Genomic DNA, 26,467 nt, shown 5'->3' with positions numbered 1-26,467 from the left:
TTATAAATTTCTAAGCTAGCAGTCTTTCTTGGATACTCTCCAGCATCTTTTAAACATAAGCCATTTATCATATTTCATAGTTGGAATGCTTTCTGTTGTCTGTTCTAGGTAGATTCCCCTTAATCTTAGATCCTAAAATGGTGATGTTTCCAATTAAACAATACCCACAATAATAGGTACATAGTGACTTACAATAGTGAGTGATGCTGTGTGATTGTGTGTTCCCCTTCTCTCATTTTTTTAATGTTTGTTTAATGCCATTTTTTTAAGATGGGATATATATAAATAGGGATATATATAGAGATATATATTTTTTCTTTTTTTTTTTTTTTCTTTTTTTGAGACAGAGCTTCACTCTTGTTGCCCGAGCTGGAGTGCAGTGGTATGATCTTGGCCCACCAAACCTCCACCTCCCGAGTTCGAGTGATTCTCCTGCCTCAGCCTCCTAAGTCGCTGGGGTTACAGGCATGCGCCACCACGCCCAGCTAATTTTGTTTTTTTTGTTGGTGTAGACGGGGTTTCTCTATATTGGTCAGGCTGGTCTCGAACTCCCGACCTCAGATGATCTGCCTGCCTCAGCCTCCCTAAGTGCTGGGATTACAGGTGTGAGCCACCTCGCCCAGCCTAAGATGGGATTTTTTTTTTAAGCTGTTCGTTTGTGGAATGTGGATGTTCTGGAAGTTGTAGAACAGTGATGTTCATGTATACAATGTTGTCAAACAATGGCAGTTTGGGATTCATTTTTACAAATTAAATATAGAGATGGAATATTTTTCAAGTTTATTTTTCAATTTACAGATCTTTTTTTTTTTTTTTTTTAATTTATTTATTATTATTATACTTTAAGTTGTAGGGTACATGTGCATAACGTGCAGGTTTGTTACATATGTATACTTGTGCCATGTTGGTGTGCTGCACCCATCAACTCGTCATTTACGTCAGGTATAACTCCCAATGCAATCCCTCCCCCCTCCCCCCTAATTTAGAGATCTTAAACTTTCGTTGCTTAACAAAAAATTAAGAAAGAATTATATGTCTTTTTCTTTTTTGAACTATTTTTATTTTTCACATGGCATTTTTGAATAGATAAATTATATATTTCTGTTTGTAAATGTAAACATATGATTACCTGCAAAGGTAAATGCATGTTTGCATCTTTTATGTAAATTTAAATATATATTTGGTGCTTAAAAAACATCTTTAGGTACATTGTCAGCAGTTAAGAACATTACATCTCTCTTTTTAATAATCCACAACAATAAAAAATCTTAAAACATTGACTTTATAAATAGAGAAAGAAAAGATGAAGCAGAAAATTCACCAGTGCTGTCAATGTTAGTTCCATAAACAAAAATGATAGACATAAATTACTTCCTAATTCCAAAGACTTGCTAAATTTGGCTGCTATCAAGAACAAGGCTAGTAAAAAGAAATAACAAAATATTTCTCACTTATGACTAGTTATCAATAAGTTTTTAGAAGTATTATCAAGTTAGCAATAAAAGCAATGGCATGTAATCATATCAGCCTAGAAAACATTGTCAATTGTTAAATTATAAATAGTACAAATGTAGGACTGACTGAAAATACTGCAAAAAAAATCACAATATTTTAATTAGTGTAGCAGTAAGTAATCGATGATAGGGCAAATGATATAAAATCTGTTGTGCTTTCAATAAAATCATAATGATGTAATTATGTTATACACTAGACATAGCCAAAGTTTCTCCTATTTTTAATTATTGTGACAGAAATTTACTGTTGTGTAAATTGCTGTATACCTGTGCCACTGATGAGGAAATTCTATCTTGAATAGTTTTAAAAATGGGAATGTTTCTGGGAGAAAGGAATTTCTCAAAAGAGAAAAAATAAATTGCTCTTTTGCCAGTTGGATTAGTGGTGAAGAGTGTTATAATCCAAAAATTTCATAAAGGTACCAGCTATTGTCAGCATTTGGTAGTAAAGAGAATGTCTTATAAACTTATTGATATGAAGTGCCATTAATTTAGTAAATATATAAAATCTAGGCTCTTGTGTATTCTATAATTTATGAATATAGAGAAGGTTCACAATATGCTGCAACTGTGTTTCATTGTTCAAATAATTGCTGTTTTGAGAATTAGACGTTTAATAAAAATGCCAGGTGTTCCTTGTCCTCATTCTTCCATATTTGTCTTATATATGTTTAGCAAAATGATTGAGTTAAATATGAGCTTTTATGTTCAAACCATGGCTGTGTTTTTGCTCTTAATAAAATTGCAGCCATAAAATTTGATTTTTAGTGCCAAAATTATAAAAAGGGGTTGGGTTTGTTTCAACCCGAACAACTTCTTACCTTCAAGATGGATGATTCAAAGAGGAATAATAGGGAATTTCTTATTTATGAAGTTACTTGGTTGTTTTCTTAGGAAAACAAAAACAAGGTAGAATTTAACAGCATGGGGCCTGATTTAAATAGAAAATAAGTGTACCGATATAATCAACTCTGCTGTCATGGGGATTTCAAGTTATAAATTTAACAGGTAATATCCCCTGACTTATTCTATATACTTTTGCCCTAATCTACTACCTATTAGTCTGAAACTTGAGTTTTTAAACTTAATCTCCATGTAAAAACAGGAATAAATTGAATGCATAATTAAAATATATGTTGTCAATTATCATACCTTTTTGCCTAGACTATAAATAAGCTTCATTTTTCCTGTTATAGTCACTAAATTAATTTATGCTTGTTTTTCCATTAAAACAAGTTACTTTGACCGGGTGCAGTGACTCATACCTGTAATCCCAGCACTTTGGGAGGCCGAGGCGGGCGGATCATGAGGTCAGGAGTTCGAGACCAGCCTAGCCAACATAGTGAAACCCCATCTCCACTAAAAATACAAAAATTAGCCGGGCATGGTGACCGGCACCTGTAGTCCCAGCTGCTCAGGAGGCTGAGGCAAGAGAATCGTTTGAAACCAGAAGGCAGAGATTTCAGTGAACTGAGATCATGCCACTGCACTCCCACTTGGGTGAAGGAGTAACACTCCGTCTCATAAATAAATTAATTAATAAGAAAAATTAGCCGGGCATGGTGGTGCACACCTGTAATCCCAGCTACTCAGGAGACTGAGGCAGGAGAATTGCTTGAACCTGGAAGGCGGAGGTTGCAGTGAGCTGAGATCGCACCATTGTACTCCAGCCTGGGTGACAGAGCAAGACTCCATCTCAAAAGAAAAAAAAAGAAAAAAACAAGTTACTTTAAAATGTCTTATAAAATCTCAGTTTCTTATAGTAAAACTATTTGTAGCTAATGAAAAGGAAGTTTTGATACATTTAACAGTATTACCACTAAGAATGCCATCCTTTCAAGTACTCTACCACTGGTCAAATTTCAGAACCTCAGTTTAAAATGTTTAGGGAGGCCAGATGTGGTGACTCATGCCTGTAATCCCAGCACTTTGGGTTACTAAGGCAGGTAGATCACCTGAGGTCAGGAGTTCAAGACCAGCCTGGCCAACATGGTGAAACCCAGTCTCTACTAAAAATACAAAAATTAGCCAGGCGTGATGGTGAATGCCTGTAATCTCAGCTACTGGGGAGGCCGAGGCAGGAGGATAGCATGAATGCAGGAGGCAGAGGTTGCAGTGAACCAAGATCAAGCCACTGCACTCTAGCCTAGGCAACAAGAGCGAGACTCCATCTCAAAAAAAAACAAATGATTAGGAGAACAGCTGGGCATGGTGACTCACACTTGTAATCCCAGCGCTTTGGGAGGTCGAGGCAGGTGGATCACTTGAGGTCAGGAGTTCAAGACCAGTCTGGCCAGCATGGTGAAACCCCGTCTCTACTAAAAAATACAGAAATTAGTTGGGTATGGTGGCACGTGCCTGTAATCCCAGCTACTTGGCTGAGGTGAGAGAATAGCTTGAATCTGGGAGGTGGAGGCTGCAGTGAGCTGAGCTCCCACCACTGCACTCTAGCCTGGGCAACAGCACGAGACTCCATCTCAAAAAAATAAAATAAAATGTTTAGGGAAACAGTATCTGAATTAAAATTCAGAACACTTCAATTTTAAATTTTCATTATTTTTAGTTTTTATATCCTTAGTTCAACTGTTTGTTTCTTTATGCCTCTAGTATTTGGTGCCCTGTAGTCAGAACTTAAAACTGGTAATCTGTCTTCCAAATCCTTAACAAGACAAAATAGTAAAGTACACTGAATTTTTCTAAGTCAGTTTTATGTTAAATTAAACTTTATTTATTTTATTTTGACTCTAGAATATGAGAATTAGAACCAGAGTAAACAAATGTTTTCCTTTATGTTATAAATTACATTTATGTTAATTAACATAAAATAAATTTCTCATCAGGGGGCAGGTTTAAACTTAGGACAGTAACTCCTCACTTAAAGTAATGAATAGATTATTGGAAACTGCAGCTTTAAGCTAAGTGACATACAATAAAACCATTTCACCATAGGCTACTTGATAAAAACAAGAGTTAAGTTCCTACAGGCTATTTCTGGTCGCAAAGAACATCACCAAACTTCTAAATAAAGATCCAACACATTTCAACATTGTGAAATAAATGTGAGTTATACATACATTTAAGAAAGATTAATAGAAACAAGATCATTATTTACCCAATTTTTGATGAGTCAATGAGCGATGATGGTCATAGTGGTGGTGAGTTAAAATAAGGAATAAATGTTTGTAAAGCGGAAATTATAAGGAGCACTTTCTACCACCATGTTCAAAAACAAGCAATGACAAATAGGGCATGCTTGCTGAGCACTTTAATACTATATCATTTGTTGTCGTGCATTTGTATGATGATTGTATATTTGACAAGTTTTTATTTTGCAATAATTTACATTCATTCATTTTCCAACCCACTTACTCCACTTTGGGGTTGCAGGTGGCTGGAGCCTATCCTAGAAGCTCAGGATGCAAGGTGGGAACAAACCCTGGATAGGATGCCATTCCATCACAGGGTGTCCTCATACCCCCACACTCAGCCATACTGAGACAATTTAGATGTGCCAACTAACATAACATGCACATCTTTGGGATGTGGGAGAAAACCCACGCAGACATGGGGAGAACATGGAAACTCCACACACCGTGGCCCCAGACAGAAATCTATATATTTTCCCTCTTCAGTGTTAAAAATGAAATGATGTTGAATGAAACAACATCATTTGAAGATCTTCTGTGTATAACTTTGTTCTCTGGCCCTAGATCTGTCTAAAAATTGTTTTTATGTCTTTTCTCTAACCTGTACATTCTCAGGTCCTTCCACTGTTGTCATAGCATTAATTTCTAGACCATTAATATCCTGGATACCCCACTTTGCATCTGTTACATTTTGTTAGTATTCCTTTTAAAATAACTGTATATAGAATTGAGCTCAATATACTTAATGTGGTATAGGTACAAAACACATTGCATTTATGAAGTTCTATAGTGCAGTCTGATTGCACTAGCTTTTTTGTTTTCATCAATACTATTGGGTCATGTTGAGCTGCAGTTCACTGAAACACTTAAGTGTGTTAGAATTTCAAATCCTAGTGTAAATTTAGATTCAGTAGGCGTTTATTGAATACCTGTTCACTACTAGATGTGCTTGTATAAATTTCTACTGTTTATTTTACTGATAAAAAAATGTGGAAATTGACCAGTAGATTTATTGTACTGAGAATGATTTTATAGTTTAGGAGACATGACAAGAATTTCAATGAGAACAGATTGTGAGGACAGAAATAAATTTAAAAAAAAGAATTTCTAAATGGTTTTGTTAAATGCGATAACAATTTTATATAAACTACAGATGAACTAATATTAGAGCACATGTAAGAAAATGTCTAAAAATGTTATTGGAAATAAAATTAGAGTTGTAAATCATTAACAAGAAAAAACCATTATATACAATTTATTTTTTCCATATTTCTTAAAATAATTAAATTCTAATATAGAAAGAAAACCAACTTAAGATATTTAAAGATTCCCATCCACTCAGATTTATTATATTCAAGTTGGATTATTAAGCAAAACATTTACTTATTTTGTCTCACCTTTCAACATAACTACTTTTATTCTTGGAAGATTATAAGAATGGAGAGTTCTGGTATATCAAAGGCCAGTAGAGATGTTAAAGACCCACACCCCAGAATATAAGCCACCAGACCTGGAACTGTGGTTGTTGTATAAAGGATAAGGACTGAATGATTCTGTCTTTGGAATATTTTTGTGTTTTTTTAGAAGCTCTTTTCTTTGACTCTACATGTAGCCATTAGGGCTCTTTCTGTATCTGGTTAGGGAACGTGGCTTTTCTTTCAACCAGCAACGTAAAAGCAGAGATTCAAGGGATGGAGTCATGATGGTATTTCCAGTGGACTAAGATAAAGGATTAAAGAAATGGCATGGTCTATACTAGTAAAGATTTCCTCACAGCTAGTCCATGTTGAATGGAGAGATAGGTATGGAATAGGGAAACCAGTTACCTGCCCAGCATAGTACCTAATAATGAGAATATTCTGTATTCAAAAGTTCTTAGTGGTTGTTAATGTCTTAAAAGAGACCATTTAACTGGAATGGAAGTGTTTTCTTTGGAGAAAAGTAGGAAACATTGGATAGGTCTTAATTATACAGACCTTAGACAGAAAGTAGAGATTCTACTTAGGAAACTAGAAATTACTTTTTTTTTTTTTTTTTTGAAACAAGGTTTTGCTCTGTCACCTGGGCTACAATGATGCAGTGCAGTGGCATGATTATGGCTCAGTGCTGTATCAGACTCCTGGGCTCAAGTGATTTCCCCCACTTCAGCTTCCTGAATAGCTGGTATTACAGATGCCCAGCTGATTTTTAAGTTTTTTGTGTAAGGGGGCTAAATGATGAGAACACATGGACACATAGAGGGGAACAACACACACTGTGGTCTTTCAGAAGGTGGAGGGTGGGAGGAGGGAGAGGATCAGGAAAAATAACTAATGGGTACTAGGCTTAACACCTGGGTGATAAAATAATCTGTGCAACAAACTCCCATGACAGGCCTGGCATGGTGGCTCACGCCTGTAGTTCCAGCACTTTGGGAGGCTGAGGTGGGTGTATCACTTGAGGTCAGGAGTTCAAGACCAGCCTGGCCAATATGGCAAAACCCTATCTCTACTAAAAATACAAAAAGAGTTAGCCCAACTTGGTGGCACTGGCCTGTAATTCCAGCTACTCGGGAGGCTGAGGCAGGAGAATCACTTGAACCCGGGAGGTGGAGGTCACAGGGAGCCAAGATTGAGCCACTGCACCCTAGCCTGGACAACAAAGCGTGACTCCATCTCAGAAAAAAAAACAACTCCCATGACAAAAGTATACCTGTGTAACAAACCTGTAGTTGTACCACTGAACTTAAAATAAAAATTAAAAAATAATAATAAATTTTTTTTTTGTAGAGATGGGATGTTGCTATGTTGTCCAGGCTTATCTCTCAAATTCCTGGGCTCAAGCAGTCCTCTGACCTCAGCTGCCAAAAGTGCTGGGATTACAGGCATGAGCCACTGCGTCCAGCCTAGATACATTCTTGAATATGTAAGTTTGGGAAGTTTTATTAATTGACTAAGGACTAGGAGGTTCAGCTAAAATGCAATTAGAGTTACAAGGTACTTAAACCTAGATTTAACGTATGAAATCAAGAATGGCAAAGAAAGCAATGAACTGAGGTCTTAAGAAATCAATTGGCTTTATTGACTATCTGAATACAAGGGATGATTGACACAAGATGAAAATTGAGTGTTAAAGAATAACAATGGGCAATTATGAATAATTAGGACATAAAAGGAAGCAAAAGAAGAATGTAAAAAGAAAAAATGTAAATAGTGTATTTATTAAACCTTTTATATTATATTTCTTGACTAACATGATGTATTTGTAATTTAATCACTGTTAGTATTTAGGAAGTAAAATCATCAAATAAAATATGAATGTTTGATTTCTAAGAAGTTTAACTTTTTGTATAAGGAAATGATTATAAGAGAATCTAATATTAAATGACATTTGGGGAGCTTGTATAGTCTTGACTTTCTAGAATAAATTTTCCAGATTGGAATCTACTTCATACATAGTTTTTAAGCAATCTTTCAGTCATTTCTTCATCAGAAGAAATCAAGGCAGTTTAGAAACAGTAAAAATTTATATTTGCCTAAACTCAACAACTAGGTTTTTTGTATTATAAAACAGTCATTTTGGATTAAATCTGATTATTTTATTGAATGCCTATTCCTAACACTGAATTTTAAAGGTATCCTCTCTAGTTAATAGAGACTTTTTGTTTTTAAGTATTTATATTCCAGAAACAAGAATCAAGCAAAAGCACATTTTAATCTTTCCTGTAAATGTTATATATTTGGACACTTTATAAGACTTTCAACTTCATAGTAGGGTAATAAAAAATTACCATGTTTCCCCAGGCATGATTACAGGCTTATGCCTGTAATCACAGCACTTTGGGATGCCAAGCTGGGATCATCATTTGAGGTCAGGAGTTTGAGACCAACCTGGCCAACAGGATGAAACCACGTCTGTAAAAATACAAACCTTAGCTGGGCATGGTGGCACAGACCTGTAGTCCCAGGTACTTGGGAGGCTGAGGTGGAAGGATAGCTTGAGCCTGGGAGGAGGAGGTTGCAGTGAGCTGAGATCATGCTACTGTACTCCAGCCTAGGTGACAAAAGAACACTCTGTCTCTAAAAAAATAATAATAATACTGTGTTTAGTGCAATTTAGTTATGCAATTTAGTTTAGACCCCATAACTCAGGCCTTTACATAAAGATATTAAGGAATAGCTATTTATAAATTTTCCATCTGGTATAATACTAACATACTGTGTATTATTCCACTGTCATTGAGCAAGGATAGTCGTTCTGTGTCCCAGGCACTGTATATACACAGTTCCTTAGAGCTTCAAGTGCAGAATAAAATTAAGGCATATTTGGAGAAAGTAATTACCATTACAGATTGTGTTGATGCTGGATTGAAAGTAAAATTAAATGTTCAGAAAACCTAAAGTAACATAGTGCCATATAAGGACATGTCTAAACAACAAACTAGCAAAACCATATTGACGGCATGTATTAGTATCTGAATATCCCTATCGTGTGAGTAGAAATAGTCTAAACTTATAGGCTCAAGGAAATTTTAAATGTAAAATAGTCCCAGTTTGAAGGCATAGTACAAAACCTACTTTCGCAGTCCCCAAGTCAAAGATAAGTAGAAAGGAAAAATCAAACCGTACCACACTGGGAGGAGATTATTATTGTTATTAAACACAAGAAAAGAAAGAGGTATATCTTCTCTGTTGCCTGGAATTGTTCCACTAAATCTTTCAATTTGTTATACATTTAAATGAAGAATTTTCATTTTTTTTCTGGAGAATTGCAATAAATATTTTAATAGTTTAAATGTATCAGGCTTTCAAATATAAATCAGATAGTTAGAAATAAAAGGAAAATAGGTAAGGAAAAAAATCTTCCACCATGGTTGTTTACTAAACATCAGTGATAAAATTGCAGCGTTGTTACAGATAGTAACAATCTTTAAGAGATAAAATTATGCTGAGATAAATTGTTGCACATTTGCTGATAGGAATCATGCAACAGAGAGGAAGATTAAAGATGCAGGAGAATATCTAAAGGAATATCCTTAAGTAAGCAAGTGAGGATAAAAGAGAAGGAATTTGTCTTATGAACAGTGAGGGTTCATTGATAACAGAAAGAAGGAAAAGTTGTATGCGCACAGATACATGTTGGATCGATTTGGTGGGAACTGAGGAAATCTCTGATGGTTTCTGTTTTGTCAATGAAAGTAAGAGTGAAAGGGAAGGTGTTGGAAGTTTGAAAGAAGAGAGGGGACACAGCTGTCTGATGTTTTTCTAGGAGAATTAGAGAATGAATGGACCAAGATTGCCAGAAAGCCCTTAAACCAATTTTAGATATAAAAGATAATAGTAAAAGAAAAGTTATCTCTGTTCACAGATGACACAATCATGTATGTAGAAAACCGTTAAGATTCCACTGAAAACGGTTAGAACTAATGAGTTTAACAAAGTTGTATGATACAAAATCACACAAAAATCAATTGTGTGTCTGTTCACTAACAATGAACAATTCAAAAAGGAAATTAAAACAATTCCATTTACAAAACATCAAAAATAATAAAATATATGGGGATAAACATAACCAAGGAGGTAAAAGACTTGTGTACAGCAACTACAAAAAAAAAAAATTGCTGAAAGAAATTAAAAACAATAAATAAATGGAAAGGCATCCCACATTTATGGGTTGGAAGACTTAATATTGTTAAAATGACAGTACTACCCAAAATGATCTACAGGTTGAATGCAATTCCTATCAAAATCCTAAATTTCATTTAACAGAAATGGGAAAATTTATTCTCACATTCATATGGAATCTCCAAGGACATGAAATAACCAAATCTAATTTTAAAAATAGAGTTGGAGGTCTCACTACCTGATTTCAAAACCTCCTTCAAAGCCACGGTAATCAAAACATTATGTTGCTAGCATGCAGTTAGACATATAAATTCATGAAAATAGACCCAAGGGCCCACAAATAAACCCTTGCATATATGTTCAAGTAATTTTCACCAAAGGTACCAAGAAGTGCCAGAGATCCTCATTCAGCAAAGAAAGGACTGTCTTCAACAATTGGTATTGGGAAAACTGAATATCCACACCAGAAAAGAACAAAGTTGGAACCTTGCTGTACACCATATACAAAAAGTAACTAAAAATTAATTTCTAAATCAAAGACCTAAGCGTAAGAGTTAAAAATATGAAACTCTTAGAAGAAAACAAAGGGCAAAACCTTCAAGACATTGGATTTGGCAGTGATTTCTCAGATATGACACCAAAAGCACAGACAAAACAAGTAGATCAATTGGACTTTATCAAAGTAAAACTTCTGGCCAGGCACTGTGGCTCACACCTGTAATCCCAGCACTTTGGGAGGCCGAGGCGTCTGAATCACAGAGTCAGGAGTTCGAGACCAGCCTGGCCAACACGGTGAAACAACACAAAAATTGGCCAGGTATGGTGGTGGGCACCTGTAGTCCCAGCTACTCGGTAGGCTGAGGCAGGCAAATCACTTGACGCTGGGAGGTGGAGGTTGCAGTGAGCCAAGATCGCGCCACTGCATTCCAGCCTGGGCAACAGAACGAGACTCCATCTAAAAAAAAAAAAAAGAAAATTTAAACTTCTGTGCATCAAAGGACACTATCAATGTGAAAAGTCAGTCTACAGAATCAGAGAAAATATTTGCAAATCATGTATCTAATAAGAGATTAATATCCAGAATGTATAAACTCAATAAAAAGTAAACAACCCAATCAAAAAATGGGCAAAGGACTTAAATAGACATTTCTCCAAAGAAGGTATACAATTAAGAAACACAAGATGCTCAACATCACTATTCATTAGGGAAATGGAAGTGGAAACCACAATGAGATACCACTTCATTTTCACTAGAATGGCTATTATCAAAAACAAAACCAGAAAATACATGTTGGCAAGGATGGGAGAAGTTGTAAATTGCTGGTGAGAATATAAGTGTAGCCACTGTAAAACACAGTATGGCAGTTTCTCAAAAATATTAAAAGAATTACTGTATGATCCAGCAATTCCACTTGGGCATATACCCAAAATAATTGAAAGAAGGATTTCAAAGAGATATTTGTACACCATGTTCATGGCAGCATTATTCATAATAGCCAAAGACAGAAACAACCTAAATGCCTATCATGACATGAATGGACAAACAAAATGTATACACACACAATGGAAAACTATTCAACTGTAAAGAGGAAAACTTTGTTGCATGCTACAACCTGGATGAACCTTGAAAAAGTTATGCTAAATGAAGTAAGCCAGACACAAAAGGACAGATACTGTATGATTCCACTTACATGAGATAACTAGAATAGGCAAATTCATAGAAACAGTAGAATGGTGATTTCCTGAGGCTGAGGGGTAGAGGAGATGGGTGGGCAGTTAGTGTTTAAGCAATATCACTTGGAGAAGATGAAAAAGTTCTGGAGATGGAGAGTTGCAACACAGGGCAAACATGTATACCACAGTAGTATACACTTATAACTGGTTAAAATGGTGACTTTTATATATATTGAACCACAATTTTAAAACTACAATTGACCCTTGAACAATGTGAGGATTAGAGGTGCCAGCCCCGTGCAGTTGAAAATCTATGTATAACTTTTGGCTTCCCTGAAACTCAACTACAGATAGCCTACTGTTGACCAGAAGCCTTACCGATAACGTAAAGTCAATAACACATATGCTATATGTTATGTGTATTATATATCATATTAAAGTAAGCTGGAGAAAATATATTTACTTTTAATTATATAGAAGTGCATCATCATACAGGCCTTCATCTTCACTGTTCACATTGAGCAGGCTGAGGAAGAAAAGGGGTTGGTTTTGCTCTTTCTGGAGTGGAAGAGGTGGAGGAGGTGGGAGAAGAGGCAGGAAAGGCCAGGCACATTTGATGTAACTTTACAGAAATACATCGTAATTTCTGCCTGACTTTTTTGCTTTTTTTATTTTTCTAAAAAATGTTTTTATATATTACCAATCCTCTGTCCACCCTTTGCTTTAGTTTTAGTGCCCATATTATAGACGGGTCCATGTCATAAATCAAAAGTAGTCTTGAATAATTGCAGCCCTTCTGCCAGACTCTCTAATGTCAGTGCCAGTAGTGTATGTCTGGTACTGCTTCTATGTTGTCTTCCTCATCATCTGGCACTAGTTCAGAACCAATCATTTCCATCAAGTTGTCTGTTAATTTATCTGGTGTGGTGTCTGTTAGCTATTGAATTTCTCAAAGATCCATATCTTGAAACCTTTCACCCCCCCGCCCCCCTGCACCATACCTTTTTTTTTGTCATATCCACAGTCTCTTTCATGATTTCCTTGATTGTCTCTGTCACAAATCCTGTGAAGTCATATATATCATCTGGACACAGTTTTCTCCAGGAATGTGTTTAAGACTTGATGGCTTTCACAACTTTTTCTGTAACAACAGTGGCATAATCAGTGGTATAATTCTTCCAGACTTTCATGTTATTCTGTCAGGGTTCTCTTCCACAGCATTGATAGACATTTCCACAGAGTGCAATGTATAATGAGCTGTAAAGGTCCTTATGACCCTAATACAGAGGATGAAATATAGAGACATTGTGGGGGCACATAGACCACCTCAGTGCTTTTGGTGTTGAACTTCTGGTTCTGGGTGGCCAAGGAGTATTGTCCAATATCAAAAGAACTTAAAAGGCAGACCCTTATTGGCAAGGTACTTCCTGACTTTGGGAACAAAGCATTGATGGAAGCATTCCAGAAAAAGCATTCTCATTGTCCATACCTTCTTGTACAACCAAAAGACTGGCTGCTGGTGTTTTTTCCCTTTGAGGCTCAGGAATTAGCAGCTTTATGGCTAAGGACAGCAAACTGACGGCATTTGCACAGAACAGTAGAGTTTGCTTATCTCTTCCTGCCTTAAATCCTGGTGCTTTTTTTTCTTCCTTACTAATAAATGTCCTTTGTGGCATTTTCTTCTGGAATAGGGCACATTTATCAGCATTAAAATCCCATCGTGGGCTCAGCGTGGTGGCTCACACCTGTAATCCCAGCACTTTGGGAGGCCAAGGTGGGCGGATCACGAGGTCAGGAGATCAAGACCATCCTGGCTAACATAGTGAAACCCTGTCTCTACCAAGAACACAAAAAATTAGCCAGGCATAGTGGCAGGTGCCTGTAGTCCCAGCTACTCGGGAGGCTAAGGCAGGAGAATGGCGTGAACCAGGGAGGCGGAGCTTGCAGTGAGCTGAGATGGCATCACTGCACTCCAACCTGGGCAACAGAGCAAGACTCCGTCTGAAAAAAGAAAAAAAAAAATCCAGAAAAACCTATCCTTTCTCCCCAGTGATTTTCTTAGTGGTGTCTGGGAACTCTGCTGCCTCAAAGCTGCTTCTCCTGTTATGTTGACATTTTTAGAATGACACCTCTTTCTGAAACTCAAACCATCCTTTGTTGGCACTAAATTCTTCAGCTTAAGATCCTTCACTTTAAGTTGTCTTATAATGACTACTCTTTCTGAAAAGACAGTGTCTATCTGGTATTCTACCAACTAGTGTAATAACTGGGACAGTGCCTTGCACATAGTAGGTATTCAATAAAATATTTGTTAAATAATTTACAGGCACCTTTTATGTTTGAAAAAAATTATATTTAAGTTTTTATCTGGAAAATTTACGTGATGAGGGGGACCCTGAAGGACAATTCCTTAACATAATTGATAAATACAAATATACGTTATATATTTCTCAAGTGAATGCAAACGGATTTATCTTGGTTACATGTTAAAACTTGTGCAGGCCAGGACAGGCGCAGTGGCTCACGCCTGTAATCCCAGCACTTTGGGAGGCCAAGGCAGGTGGATCACCTGAGCTCAGGAGTTCAAGACCAGCCCGACTAACGTGGTGAAACCCCGTCCGTCTCGAGGAAAAAAAAAAAAAAAATGCAGGCCAGACATGGTGGCTCTTGCCTGTAATTTTAGGACTTTGGGAGGCCAAGGCAGGAGGATTGCTTGAGGCCAGGAGTTCAAGACCATCCTAGGCAACATAACAAGACCCTGTCTCTACAATAAAATAAAAATGTAAAGAGCTGTGCGTGGTGGTGTGCACTTGCAGTCCCAGCTACTTGAGAGGCTGAGGTGGACAGATCACTTAAGCCCAAGAGGTCAAGGCAGCAGTGAGCTACGATCATGGCACTGTACCCCAACCTGGGCAACAGAGTACTCTGAGATGAGAAATAAAACAAATCCTGTAGCTCTTGATCTTCCTATTCCCTACGTATTTCCGGTCCATTTACCAGGTAAGGAAGTATACTCCTAAAGTTTCCACTTACTCAGATGTAGAAATGAGGTTTGGTTTTTTTTTTCCTCTAAAAGGTACAGAAACTGCTCTTTAAAAAATAATAATAAAAAACAAAAAAAAAATGTTGTGCAGAAACTTGAGACAATAAGGAGCAGAGTTATATGTGAAATCCAGGTTGCTTAGATAGGAGATTAGCTACGTATATTTTTTATTAATGGGAAAAATACTCAGAAAAAATTCATATGGAATGTGACCCTGTGCTTTGTATAGATAATTAGATATTAGAATGGAAGAACAAATTTTAGGGCTTTGGTTGTGTACATCGCCTTACTATACTGTAACAGATGTATTCTAACTTCAGCATAGTCATTTTAATGATGAGAGCATGGGGCAAAAAAGATTATCTAGGCTTGAGTGGTGGCACCACTAGAGTGGTGGCAATTTTCTAATATCTTTTAGAAAGAAGAATTTCATTTCTACATCTGAGTAAGTGGAAACTAGGAGTGTCTTCCTTACCTGGTAAATGGGCCAGAAATAGGGAATAGGAAGATCAAGAGCTACAGAACTTCTCATCTCAGGGTACCAAATTAACTCATTATCCCAAGGATTCATATTTTAGAATTACTGTATCAAATGATATCCAACTCTAAGGGAACTTCTAATATGGTGATCAATGTTGAAAGAAAATATTTAGATTATTAATAAATTATTTAAAGGAAAATTGGTTTGTTTAGAGCTTTTTTTTCTTAACTATTTAGAATTAAAATATCTTAATTAGATGTTTAATAAAATTAACATTTTATTTAGAATTAAAGTATTTTTCTTTAAAAGTACATTTGCATTTTGCTAGCTTAAGTTTATTGAAACTGAGCTCTTGTATGTCATTTCATGTTTTTCTCTTGGTATGAAGTCTTACCTATTTGATGAAGATGTCTTTTGAAAGGTGTACTGCAAGGAACAAAATGTTTGTAAATTCTGCTTTTACCAAGGTAAAGATCAAATTTTGTAAATTTACTTTTTTGTTTATACAAGGAAAAATAACTTCATATATTGAATATATTCAAAAGTTTAAACATTTAATTGTATTGCCCTGTTAAGCTGTCATGGCAGATAAATGCTTTTCTTTTCCTCATTTTATTCTTTGTGTTTCCTAATCTGTAGCACTGTGCTGGGCACAGAATGGACTTCAGTTAAGTTTTTGGTGTAGAAATGTTTTATTATTCTACTTAAAATCTCCTTTAAAATAATTAATGCGTATTACATCAATGTTGTAATGTTTAAACATAGATTTTTTTACATGCATTCTTTTTTTTCTGAAAGAAAATATTTTTTATATTCTTTAGGCATGAATGTGTGTTTAAAAAAAACAAAACCTTGGAGTAAAGTAGCAGCACATAATGGTTTGTGGATTTTGAAAAGGTGCAGGCCATATTGTGCTGCCTCAAAAATACAAGGATCTGATCTTCTGAAGAAAATATGTTTCTTTTTATTCATAGCTCTTATGATAACAATGTCAGCAGTGCCTTAGCAGCACGTAAATATTGGCGTTAAGATTCTAAAATTATCTCCAGTATTAACTGTGCTGCTGAAGTAAGGTTGACCATACTCTACAGTTGCATTTTAATGTATATTAATATTACTGTGTTTTCAGTTTTATTGATAGTGTCTTTTCAGTATTATTGATAATCCTGTTATTTTTAGTATGATTCCATGAAAATAATACTAATTTTTCAGATGTATTGTCTCTTAAAATAGTATAATTGCAATTTTATAAGTGTATTGAATGCCATCAAGAGTTTTTTAAAAGAGCTTATGCAGCATTAGAGGAATTTATTTTAATGTACATTTATATTCAACATAGACATTAATTCAGATTTTTTTACTTGGGATAAAACAAATTCTAGTTTTCCCTTTGTTTTGAAATTACTTTTAAAATATGTCTTTATAGATAAATATAAAATATATTAAGCATTTTGAACAGAGCTTAGAAGACTATTTAGTACTGTTTCTGAACATTTCTTTATATCTGAAGGGGAAAAGCCATCAAAATATGTGAATTAAATACCTGAAATTCTGGTTCTCAAAATGCCACACTTAACCATAACTTTAAAGGTAGGAAAACCTAACAAGTGACCAACCCACTCATTGGATAGCTGAGGAAACACAAAACTCAAATAATTTGCTACACATGGCAGATTCGGGTGTTAGTCCTATGTCTTCTAACTTTATAACAGTATACTGGTTTTTTTCATGTTTTTATTAAAATGTTTTCTTAAGTCCTTAGCCAAAGATTTTTGTTTGACAAGTCAAAAATACGGTCTTGTTTACTTTACTTTTTTATATTCAAGATTTAACTCAGAGTAAGACCAAATTATGATTGTAGTTAATTTTATAGATATAAATATATAAATAATTTTTTTAATTGTTTATGTTTTTTAAAATTTCTATTAAAAGTAAAAGTAGATGGCTGGGCGTGGTAGCTCACACCTGTAATCCCAGCACTTTGGGAGGCCGAGGCAGGCGGATCAGGAGGTCAGGAGATCGAGATTATCATGGCTAACACAGTGAAACCCTGTCTCTACTAAAAATAGAAAAAAATTAGCCGGGCATGGTGGCGGGCGCCTATAGTCCCAGCTACTTGGGAGGCTGAAGCAGGAGAATGGCGTGAACCCAGGAGGCGGAGCTTGCAGTGAACCGAGATCACACCACTGCACTCCAGACTAGGTGAGAGAGGGAGACTCCCTCTCAACAACAAAAAAAAAGAAAAGAAAAGCAGAGCTGGGCACAGTGGCTCATGCCTGTAATTCCAGCACTTTGGGAGTCCGAGGCGGGTGGATGATCTGGGGTCAGGAGTTCGAGACCAACCTGACCAACATGGTGAAACCCCGTCTCTACTAAAATTACAAAAAATTAGCCAGGCATGGTGGCACATGCCTATAGTCCTAGCTACTCGGGAGACTGAGGCAGGAGAATTGCTTGAACCCAGGAGGCGGAAGTTGCAATGAGCGGAGATCATGCCATTGCAATCCAGCCTGGACAACAAGAGTGAAACTCGGTCTCAAATAAATAAATAAATAAATAATTTAAAATAAATAAATAAAAATTTAAGAATTAAAAATAAATAAATAAAAATAGAGACAGGGTTTCTGTCTCTATTTTTAGAGACAGAATGCTGCCCAGACTGGTTTCAAACTCCTGGGCTCAAGCAATCTTGCTTTAAAGCTGCCCACTGTGCTGGGATTACAGGCATGAGCCACCACCCCTGGCCTAATTTAATTAAAATCTGAACAAAAGGCAGGGCATGGTGGCTCATGCCTGTAATCTCAGGCCAAGGCACGTGGATCGTGTGAGGTCAGGAGTTCGAGACCATCCTAGGCAATGTGGTGAAACTCTGTCTCTACTAAAAGTAAAAAATTAGCCAGGTGTGATGGCAGGCACCTGTAATCCCAGCTACTTGGGAGGCTGAGGCAGGAGAATCACTTGAACCCAGGAGTCGGAGGTTGCAGTGAGTGGAGATCGCACCACTGCACTCCAGCTTAGGCAACAGAGCGAGACTCCATCTCAACAGCAATAACAACAAAAATCTGAACAAAAATGCTCATTTATGTTCTTCTCCTTATCTGTGGTGTTTTAAAGTCATTAAACTTATGATTAAAAGTCATTAAATGATGTTTAGGAGAAGATGAGTATATTTGTGTAGTGTATCATAACTCTGATGTTATTTTATACAAGGAGTGTCTTAGAGTTTTCAGTTGTAACCATGCAGAAAATCTACAAAATAAAAGCAGTTGTTAATTAGTCCTTTACAATCAGAATTGTCTATTTTGGAAATTTATGAAGTACTTCAGATTTAATTTAAGAAATTGTATTTGAGCCAGGTACGGTGGCTCACACCTGTTATCCCAGCATTTTAGGAGCCTGAGGCAGGTGGATCACGAGGTCAAGAGTTCGAGACCAGCCTGACCAACATGGCAAAACCCCATCTCAACTAAAAATACAAAAATTAGCTGGGTGTGGTGTGGCGTGCGCCTATAATCCCAGCTACTCAGGAGGCTGAGTCAGGAGAATCACCTTAACCCAGGAGGCGGAGGTTGCAGTGAGCCGAGATCACACCACTGTACTCACTGCACTCCAGCCTGGGTGACAGAGTAAGACTCTGTCTCAACAACAGCAAAAAAAGAAATTGTATTCGAAAGGTAAAGAACCTTTTTGTTTAAATTCTAATTTGAAGATAAAATATTATATAAAAACTCTCAGTTTTTATCCAGCAACATTTTGTTCCCAATATACGATACATAGTGGATAGAACTAAATGCCAGCATTTACATGGAAACACTGTCTTGGTGCTTTTAAAAATCATTCATCAAGCTCTTAACTTGTTTTCTTTATTTCCTTTCAACCATTGCATGAAAGACTTCACCAAATATATAATTTTTGATTCCACTAAAAATATTCCAGGACCTAACACAAATGCTTAGAATATTTATTGAATGAGACCAGGCGCAGTGGCTCATGCCTGTAATCTCCCAGGACTCTGGGAGGCCCAGGCGGGCAGATCACGAGGTCAGGAGATCGAGACCATCCTGGCTAACACAGTGAAAACCTTGTCTCTACTAAAAAATACAAAAAATTAGCCAGGCATGGTGGAGGGCGCCTGTAGTCCCAGCTACTCGGGAGGCTGAGGCAGTAGAATGGCGTGAACCTGGGAGGTGGAGCTTGCAGTGAGCCAAGATCGCGCCACTGCACTCCAGCCTGGGCGATAAAGGAAGACTCTGTCTCAAAAAAAAAAAAAAAAAGAATATTTATTGAATGAATTACAGAGTTTACCCAATACTGCCTAATATTTTTCAGAACAACTCAGGAGTTAGGTATTGTTTGTTTCTTTTTCTTTGTATTCCTAAATGTATCTGAAGTCAGGTTTTAGAAAATTATATTCAATCTGTCTTCTAAATGGCAAGAAAACATTTGCATTTTACATTTTCAGATGACTCTTTACATCTTTAAGTGCTCTTAAGCATGAAGAAGGATCATTTGGAGCTTTTATAGCTAAATGAAAACTTTTCTTGTTTTTAATCCTGACAGTAGATTTAAGGAAAATTGAAATATTTGAGAAGTAAGAAAATACAGGAAAAATGCTTCATTAAAACTTATTGAAGTAGTATATACATTCCAGTCTCTTCTTAGAGAAGAAGAGGTGGCCTGTCGATACCTAATGAAAAATAACATTTAGGAAACTCTCAACAGTACTAGATATTTTATTTGTAGAGTTGTAATTTTGAAACACATAAGGAGCCAACAGTAAAATGAAAGTTTATACCTTTCAGTGTTAATCTTATTTTGGTTTTTTGTTTTGCAAAACAAACTGCACATAGTTATATGGGGGTATATATTAAGTTTTCATTTTTTCTTATTTGGAAAAAAATACTAATATTTTTCATTTAAGTTTCTTTTTTAATTGATACCAAAGAGTTCCAATGTTGAACATCTTAAGTCTGTTATTTGGAATATGGATTGATTTTGGAGCTTACTCAGAGGACTACAGGAGCGTATCCAGGAGGTAGCAAGAAATGTATTTCAGTTACTCTGTTTGCATTTTGTATTCAAGTATAAATCTCTCAAGATCACACAGATTAATATGTGATAGTAGATTTGAAAACTTAGCCTAGCTGTAGACTAAGTTCCATATTTAACATTAAAGATTTTCTTCAGTTAGTTATGGATCTTTTTGGTAAATTCAGAGTTACAGGTGTTTTTAAGCCGCTAAGTGTCATTACTGGTACATGCATCAGTTAGCCCTACTTGGATTAGCAAGATTATACTTTCATAAATTATTCTTTCTCTAAATATATTTATATATTTAGAAGTTGACATTCTAAATCAAATTGTATTTTTTTCCTTTTGCAGGTGGATAATTACAGTACCTTCCTCATGAAAAAAGTTTTATTTAAAGTGTTATTTCTCGTTGAATACTATCAAAAAGGAAAAAAAAATGACCTAAACTTTTGAGATAGATTTGGCTCTAGTAAGTATTCAGATATATCACTTGCATATCTGGGAGAAGAAATAAGAGACTATCATCAATACATTCCCATCTACTAAAAAATTTTATTTTACACACGTCAAGGGATTACTTCCATTTTATTACTAACAGCTTGAACCCTTTTAATGAAGACCTAACTCCTCCACCAGAAATTTAAGTTTATGTTCTTTCTTTGTTTACTTATAAAATACATCTCAGGTATTTTGGATGTCTTTTTTTTTTTAAGCCTATATGCAATGAAAACTATATTGGCAAAATAAATGTTTAAACCTTTTACGTTAAAATTACCGTGAAAGATGACAAGTTAGCTGCTGTTTTTGTCTACATTATACTGAAATTAAATGTTTATAATTTATATTTTGGGTTTATTTATTTATAAATCATGGAATTTATGCAAAAACATGAGTAGTACAGATTCTCCTCCAATTCTGTAGGACTTTAAATAATGTGATATTTTTCTTATAATTGGACCTTTGTGTTTTGAAGAAATGCCAACTGCTTGAAGAATCTCCTTGTTATTTGTATTATTTGCTATAGGGTTAGATGTTGAGAAATTCTGCTGACAAAAAATTTTAAGCCAGTTTTACACTAAATATTCCTCAGTCTGATTTTTTATTGGATGTATTCTGTATCTTTTGTAATTTGTAACTTTTATCCACTTAGCACGAATGATTCTATTAAAGAAAATCTTTAGCAAGTGGTAGAAACATCAAATCACCCCATAGTTTGCCTGTTTCCACATTTTATTATCTTATAATCTTCGGGCGTGCTTACACTTATGGAGCTAACATTTTCAGAGATACAGGTTCTCATAGTACCACGAAAACTTTTTTCCTCTTTGGACTGAATACCTGTGATTATAACTATATGGTAGTTTAAGTTTCCTTGTGATTAGTCAAAAATACCATTTTAGTATGAAGCAATGAAGTCTATTATTTGTTGTCCCATAATTGAGAAAGTTTAAACGTACCTTGTATTAAGAGTTTGTAAATTTTAGCTTAGTCTACACAGATTTTTATGTCAATTTGTTTATATTTTTATTAATGTCATTTCTGGAAGTGTGAAAATGTTAATGTTCGACAAGCAACATTAAAAATAGATTTGAAACATTTATATGTAGAGAGGTACACATTTATTTACTGTTTAGGTACTGAAGATTGTCACTGAATAAAAAAGATATATCCCAGCCCCCGTGGAGCTTGCTAATCTTGTGGGTAGAGGAGTGAGTGATGGAATGAATGGACAGAAAATCTGGTAGGTACTATATTTGGTATGGCAGAGAGTGACCAAAGTTCTGTGGTGAAAATAAGGCAGGGAAAGTGGGAATGATGTGATAAAAGTGTTTGTAAGGCAGAAGAGAGATATTTTTAAATAGTATGGTCAGGAAATACCCTACAGAGATGTCATTTGAACAAAGACCTAGAAATAATAAGGGAACAAACCCATGTAGGTACCTGGGAGAAGACCCTTCTGAGCAGAGGAAATAACAAATACAGAGACCCTGAGGCTGAAGTATTTTGTGTGTGTACATGGAACAGCAAAGAGGCGCATGTGGCTGTGATCAAATGTAAACAGGAAGAATAGTAGCTAATAGGATCAGAGAGTTGATAGGGGCCATATCTTGTAGCTGTTTAAGCTTTTAGCCTGAGCTACAGATTCAGTTTTTCATACTTTGAGTAAGAGTCTCACTCTGTTGCCCAGGCTAGAGTGCAGTGGTGCAATCTCAGCTCACTGCAACCTCCGCCTCCTGGGTCCAAGCAATTCTCCTGCATCAGCCCCCCGAGTAGCTGGGATTACAGGCACCCACCACCATTCCCGGCTAATTTTTTTGTATTTTTAGTAGAGACGGGATTTCACCATATTGGCCAGGTTGGTCTCTAAAACTCCTGACCTCGTGATTCGCCCACCTCGGCCTCCCAAAGTGCTGGAATTACATGCATGAGCCACCATGCCCGGCCCAGTTTTTCATACTTCTTTAAGACAATCTTGACAGGTGTATGTGCCTTATCCTATTTGACGTCTGCAGATACGACAGAATATTTTTATGACTCTGATTTGAGACCCCCCCCACCATCAGACCACTTAGAATACAAACAGAAGGCCAGGTGCGGTGGCTCAAGCCTGTAATCCCAGCACTTTGGGAGGCCGAGACGGCTGGATCACGAGGTCAGGAGATCAAGACCATCCTGGCTAACATGGTGAAACCCCGTCTCTACTAAAAAAAAAAAAAAAATACAAAAAACTAGCTGGGTGAGGTGGCGGGCGCCTGTAGTCCCAGCTACTCGGGAGGCTGAGGCAAAAGAATGGCGTGAACCCGGGAGGCAGAGCTTGCAGTGAGCTGAGGTCTGCCCACTGCACTCCAGCCTGGGCAACACAGCAAGACTCCGTCACCAAAAAAAAAAATACAAACAGAATGTTTAAATGGGTGGTTAATAGGTATATGTGTGATGATCAGGACTGCAAATTTTGCATTGATTGCTTTGAAATTGTTTTCTGCGTGATCAATTTAGGTGGATCCAAAACTAATGACCCCAAGAAACACACTGAATTTGCTCATGTTTGTCATATACCCAAATGAACCACAGTGTCTTTGATTCCTTCATCCTTGAAATTTTTACTATAATTAAGTACTTCGTTGTTTTTCACTTATTTCTATTTAGCAGCATTTTAACTAGTTCTTTTCCTCTAGCTGTTTTGGTGGTGGTTGTTATTTGTTTTTTGTTTTTGTTTTTTTGAGATGGAGTCTTGCTCAGTTGCTCAAGCTGGAGTGCAGTGGCACTATCTCAGCTCACCGCAACCTCCACTTCCCAGGTTCAAGCAATTCTCCTGCCTCAGCCTCCTGCAGATCTGGGATTACAGGCATCTGCCACCACGCCCAGCTAATTTTTGTATTTTTAGTAGAGACAGGGTTTCACGATGTTAGCCAGGCTGGTCTCAAACTCCTGACCTCGTAATCCACCCACTTCAGCCTCCCAAAGTGCTGGGATTACAGGCGTGAGCCACCACGCCTGGTCACCTCTAGCTGTTTTAAACTAACAATTTCATCTTCTATATAGTATATACTACTATTTTGATCTTCCTAATTTTTTTTCCCTATAGTATAAAATTTAAATTTCTAACTTTGATATGTTGTGGTCTTGTCCCAACATTTTCTATGTTGTTTAATTTTTCTTCAAATTAACTAGTTCTAATCCATTTTTCTTTCTCTTTGCCTTTATTTATGCCATTTAATCACTCCAGTTCTCCCCCAACTAATGCCTGTACATTTTTTTTTTTTTGATAAGGCAGAATTTCTCATGTGCACTGTTTCTTGACCTTAACAGTCTAACATTAACCATCCTTCCCATGGTATGACCTGAGGTATATAACACTTCTATCATTGTTTCTCATTTATTCATGTAGGTTAACCTTTTAAATGTATTAGCAATATGGAAAAAAAAAGTTAAATTTAAGAAACTTCAGAACAGTAGCCTAAACATCAGGTCCTGAGGTTCAGGTATTAATTTTATACTGACAAGTTATATAGTTGACTTTTTAAATTCTTCAAATGGTTATGTATGAACCAGTTATGTTATATCCTTAAGATTTATGAACATTAAAAGAATAATTATCTCAGTTTTCCAATACTGTAAAAGCAGTTAACAGATCCACTTTTTAAAGAAGTAATCCATGTGTGTGTTATAGTATTGTTTATAAAGCATTCAGTAATAAAAGGCTGATTAAATAACGTTCAGTAGGATACTGTGCAGTTATTTAAAATATCAAGTGAATATTTAATGAGCTAAAAAATTGTTCATTATTGAATAAGTAAAAGATCATCAAATAGTTGAATAGATTCACCAGAATAATTCATATGCTAAACTGTTTTGCTGGTTTACTCTGGGTGAGAGATAAATCTTATTGGGGCAAGAGGGATCTTCTTGATTATAAATAAGCATGTATGATTTTTGTGATGGGCAAAGTGTTTTTTGAAAAGGAGAGAGAGAAATCCTTGAAAAATAAAAGTGATTATTTGAAGCAACCTTACCTCCACATACTTACTTTGGAAATCTATAAAAGGGAGTCCTACTGTGTTCAGGAACTTTAGACATGATAATGAATTAACTGTCATGGAAGAAAACTTTCAAAATCAGATGAGTTTAAAATCAGTTTCAGAGGAACAGCTTGCTCTTAAGTTCTCAAAGCAATATTGAAAAGGAATTCAAGAATTACTTCTTGAGTTTGTGGTTGAGAGATTTCACTGTCCTTTCCCCACTCTTCAAGCCCCCCAGACCTCGAGAAAAGGTAAGTGTAAGAAAAGGGGTATTTAAATCTCTTTTAATTTGAAACTGTATTAGTAAACAAACTAGAGAAATACAAATCTGGTTTATTTTATACTGATAAAGATTTGATAATGCAATGAAACTTTCGTATCTAAAAATTTAGCATTTTTCTGTTAATTTTTCTTATAAATTAAAATAAAGTACTATATAGACATAGAAACCTCAGGAAGAGCAAAAAAAATTTTATTCAAAAATCATTTTTATCATCCAAAGTCAGTTATTAGCCTTATATATACCCTTCTAGTTGGATATTTCGATTAGTGAATTTATTTCTTAATCCAATTCATTACTGTGCCAGGGACTAGAAAGATTATATTTACCTCTAGAGAAGAGGTTTAGTGCTGTGCTTCTGGCTCAGAGATATTTTCCTTAAATTTGAATTTTATCTAAAAATTACCAACTTTATATCTATTCCATAGTATTGTAATGTAAAAATGCCTAAGATTAGAATTTTTCCTCAAGATCAAGGATACAGGAAGATGCATCTTGTTTACTCTGGCTTCCTCCTCTACCATATCCACATGTCATCCCCAAGGATACCTTTTCATAGTGGAAAAAAAAAAATTTGAGGCAAGGGAGGTCATGAAGTATTCTGAGCAGGAGGGTAAGAAAAATAACTTCTGAAATACATGTACTGGTCAGAATTTGCTTAAAGAGAGAAATCTGGCCGTGGTGGCTCACGCCTATAATCCCAGCACTTTAGGAGGCTGAGGCCAGCAGATCACCAGAGTTCAAGAGTTCAAGACCAGCCTCGGCAACATGGCAACACCCCATCTCTACTAAAAATACAAAAATTAGCCAGGTGTGGTGGTGCACGCCTGCAGTCCCAGCTACATGGTGGGGGGCTGAGGCAGGAGAATTGCTTGAACCTGGGAAGTGAAGGTTGCAGTGGGCCAAGGTGGCACCGCTGCACTCCAGCCTGGGTGACAGAGCAAGACCCTGCCTCAAAAAAAAAAAAAAAAAAAAAAGACCTGTATATCAAATTATGAGTTTGTTTCTTCTTTTGTACCTCAATAGTTACATTTATCAAAAAGCTGAGCTGTTATAAAATTGTGGAATTCACATTGGATATTCAAAAAACATTTCTTACTATTAATGACAGCCAATAGTTACGGACATTTCATTTTAAACATACGGTTATAAAATGTAAACATGACACGAATAAA

The 26,467-nt window shown here is 36.1% G+C and overlaps 1 protein-coding gene and 1 long non-coding RNA gene across 9 annotated transcripts in view; one reads left to right on the top strand and one right to left on the bottom strand.

The window, feature by feature from the left end:
• Window positions 1–26,467, top strand: part of LOC123569763 (uncharacterized) — a 145,889-nt gene that overhangs the window by 60,137 nt on the left and 59,285 nt on the right. The window contains exon 4 of one of the 8 annotated variants that reach the window (XR_010582391.2): window positions 20,844–22,165. The exons of 4 other annotated variants lie outside the window; for them this stretch is intronic. The gene's annotated coding sequence lies outside the window, so the exon portion shown is untranslated. Of the gene's footprint in view, window positions 1–4,901; window positions 7,397–7,428; window positions 7,565–15,849; window positions 16,325–20,843; window positions 22,166–26,467 lie in introns of those variants that run through there. 3 more of the 8 variants (XR_006693560.1, XR_010582393.1, XR_010582394.2) reach the window with 3 other exon arrangements.
• LOC141408993 (uncharacterized) lies at window positions 7,702–13,074 on the bottom strand. Its single transcript, XR_012426974.1, has 2 exons — window positions 12,939–13,074; window positions 7,702–11,218 (listed from the first exon to the last, which is right to left on the bottom strand). It is a non-coding gene; the product is annotated as an uncharacterized lncRNA (long non-coding RNA).

The sequence above is a fragment of the Macaca fascicularis genome, chromosome 17 (assembly GCF_037993035.2).
Source record: "Macaca fascicularis isolate 582-1 chromosome 17, T2T-MFA8v1.1".
Lineage (NCBI taxonomy): Eukaryota > Metazoa > Chordata > Mammalia > Primates > Cercopithecidae > Macaca > Macaca fascicularis.
This window is presented reverse-complemented; position numbering and strand designations above follow the sequence as displayed.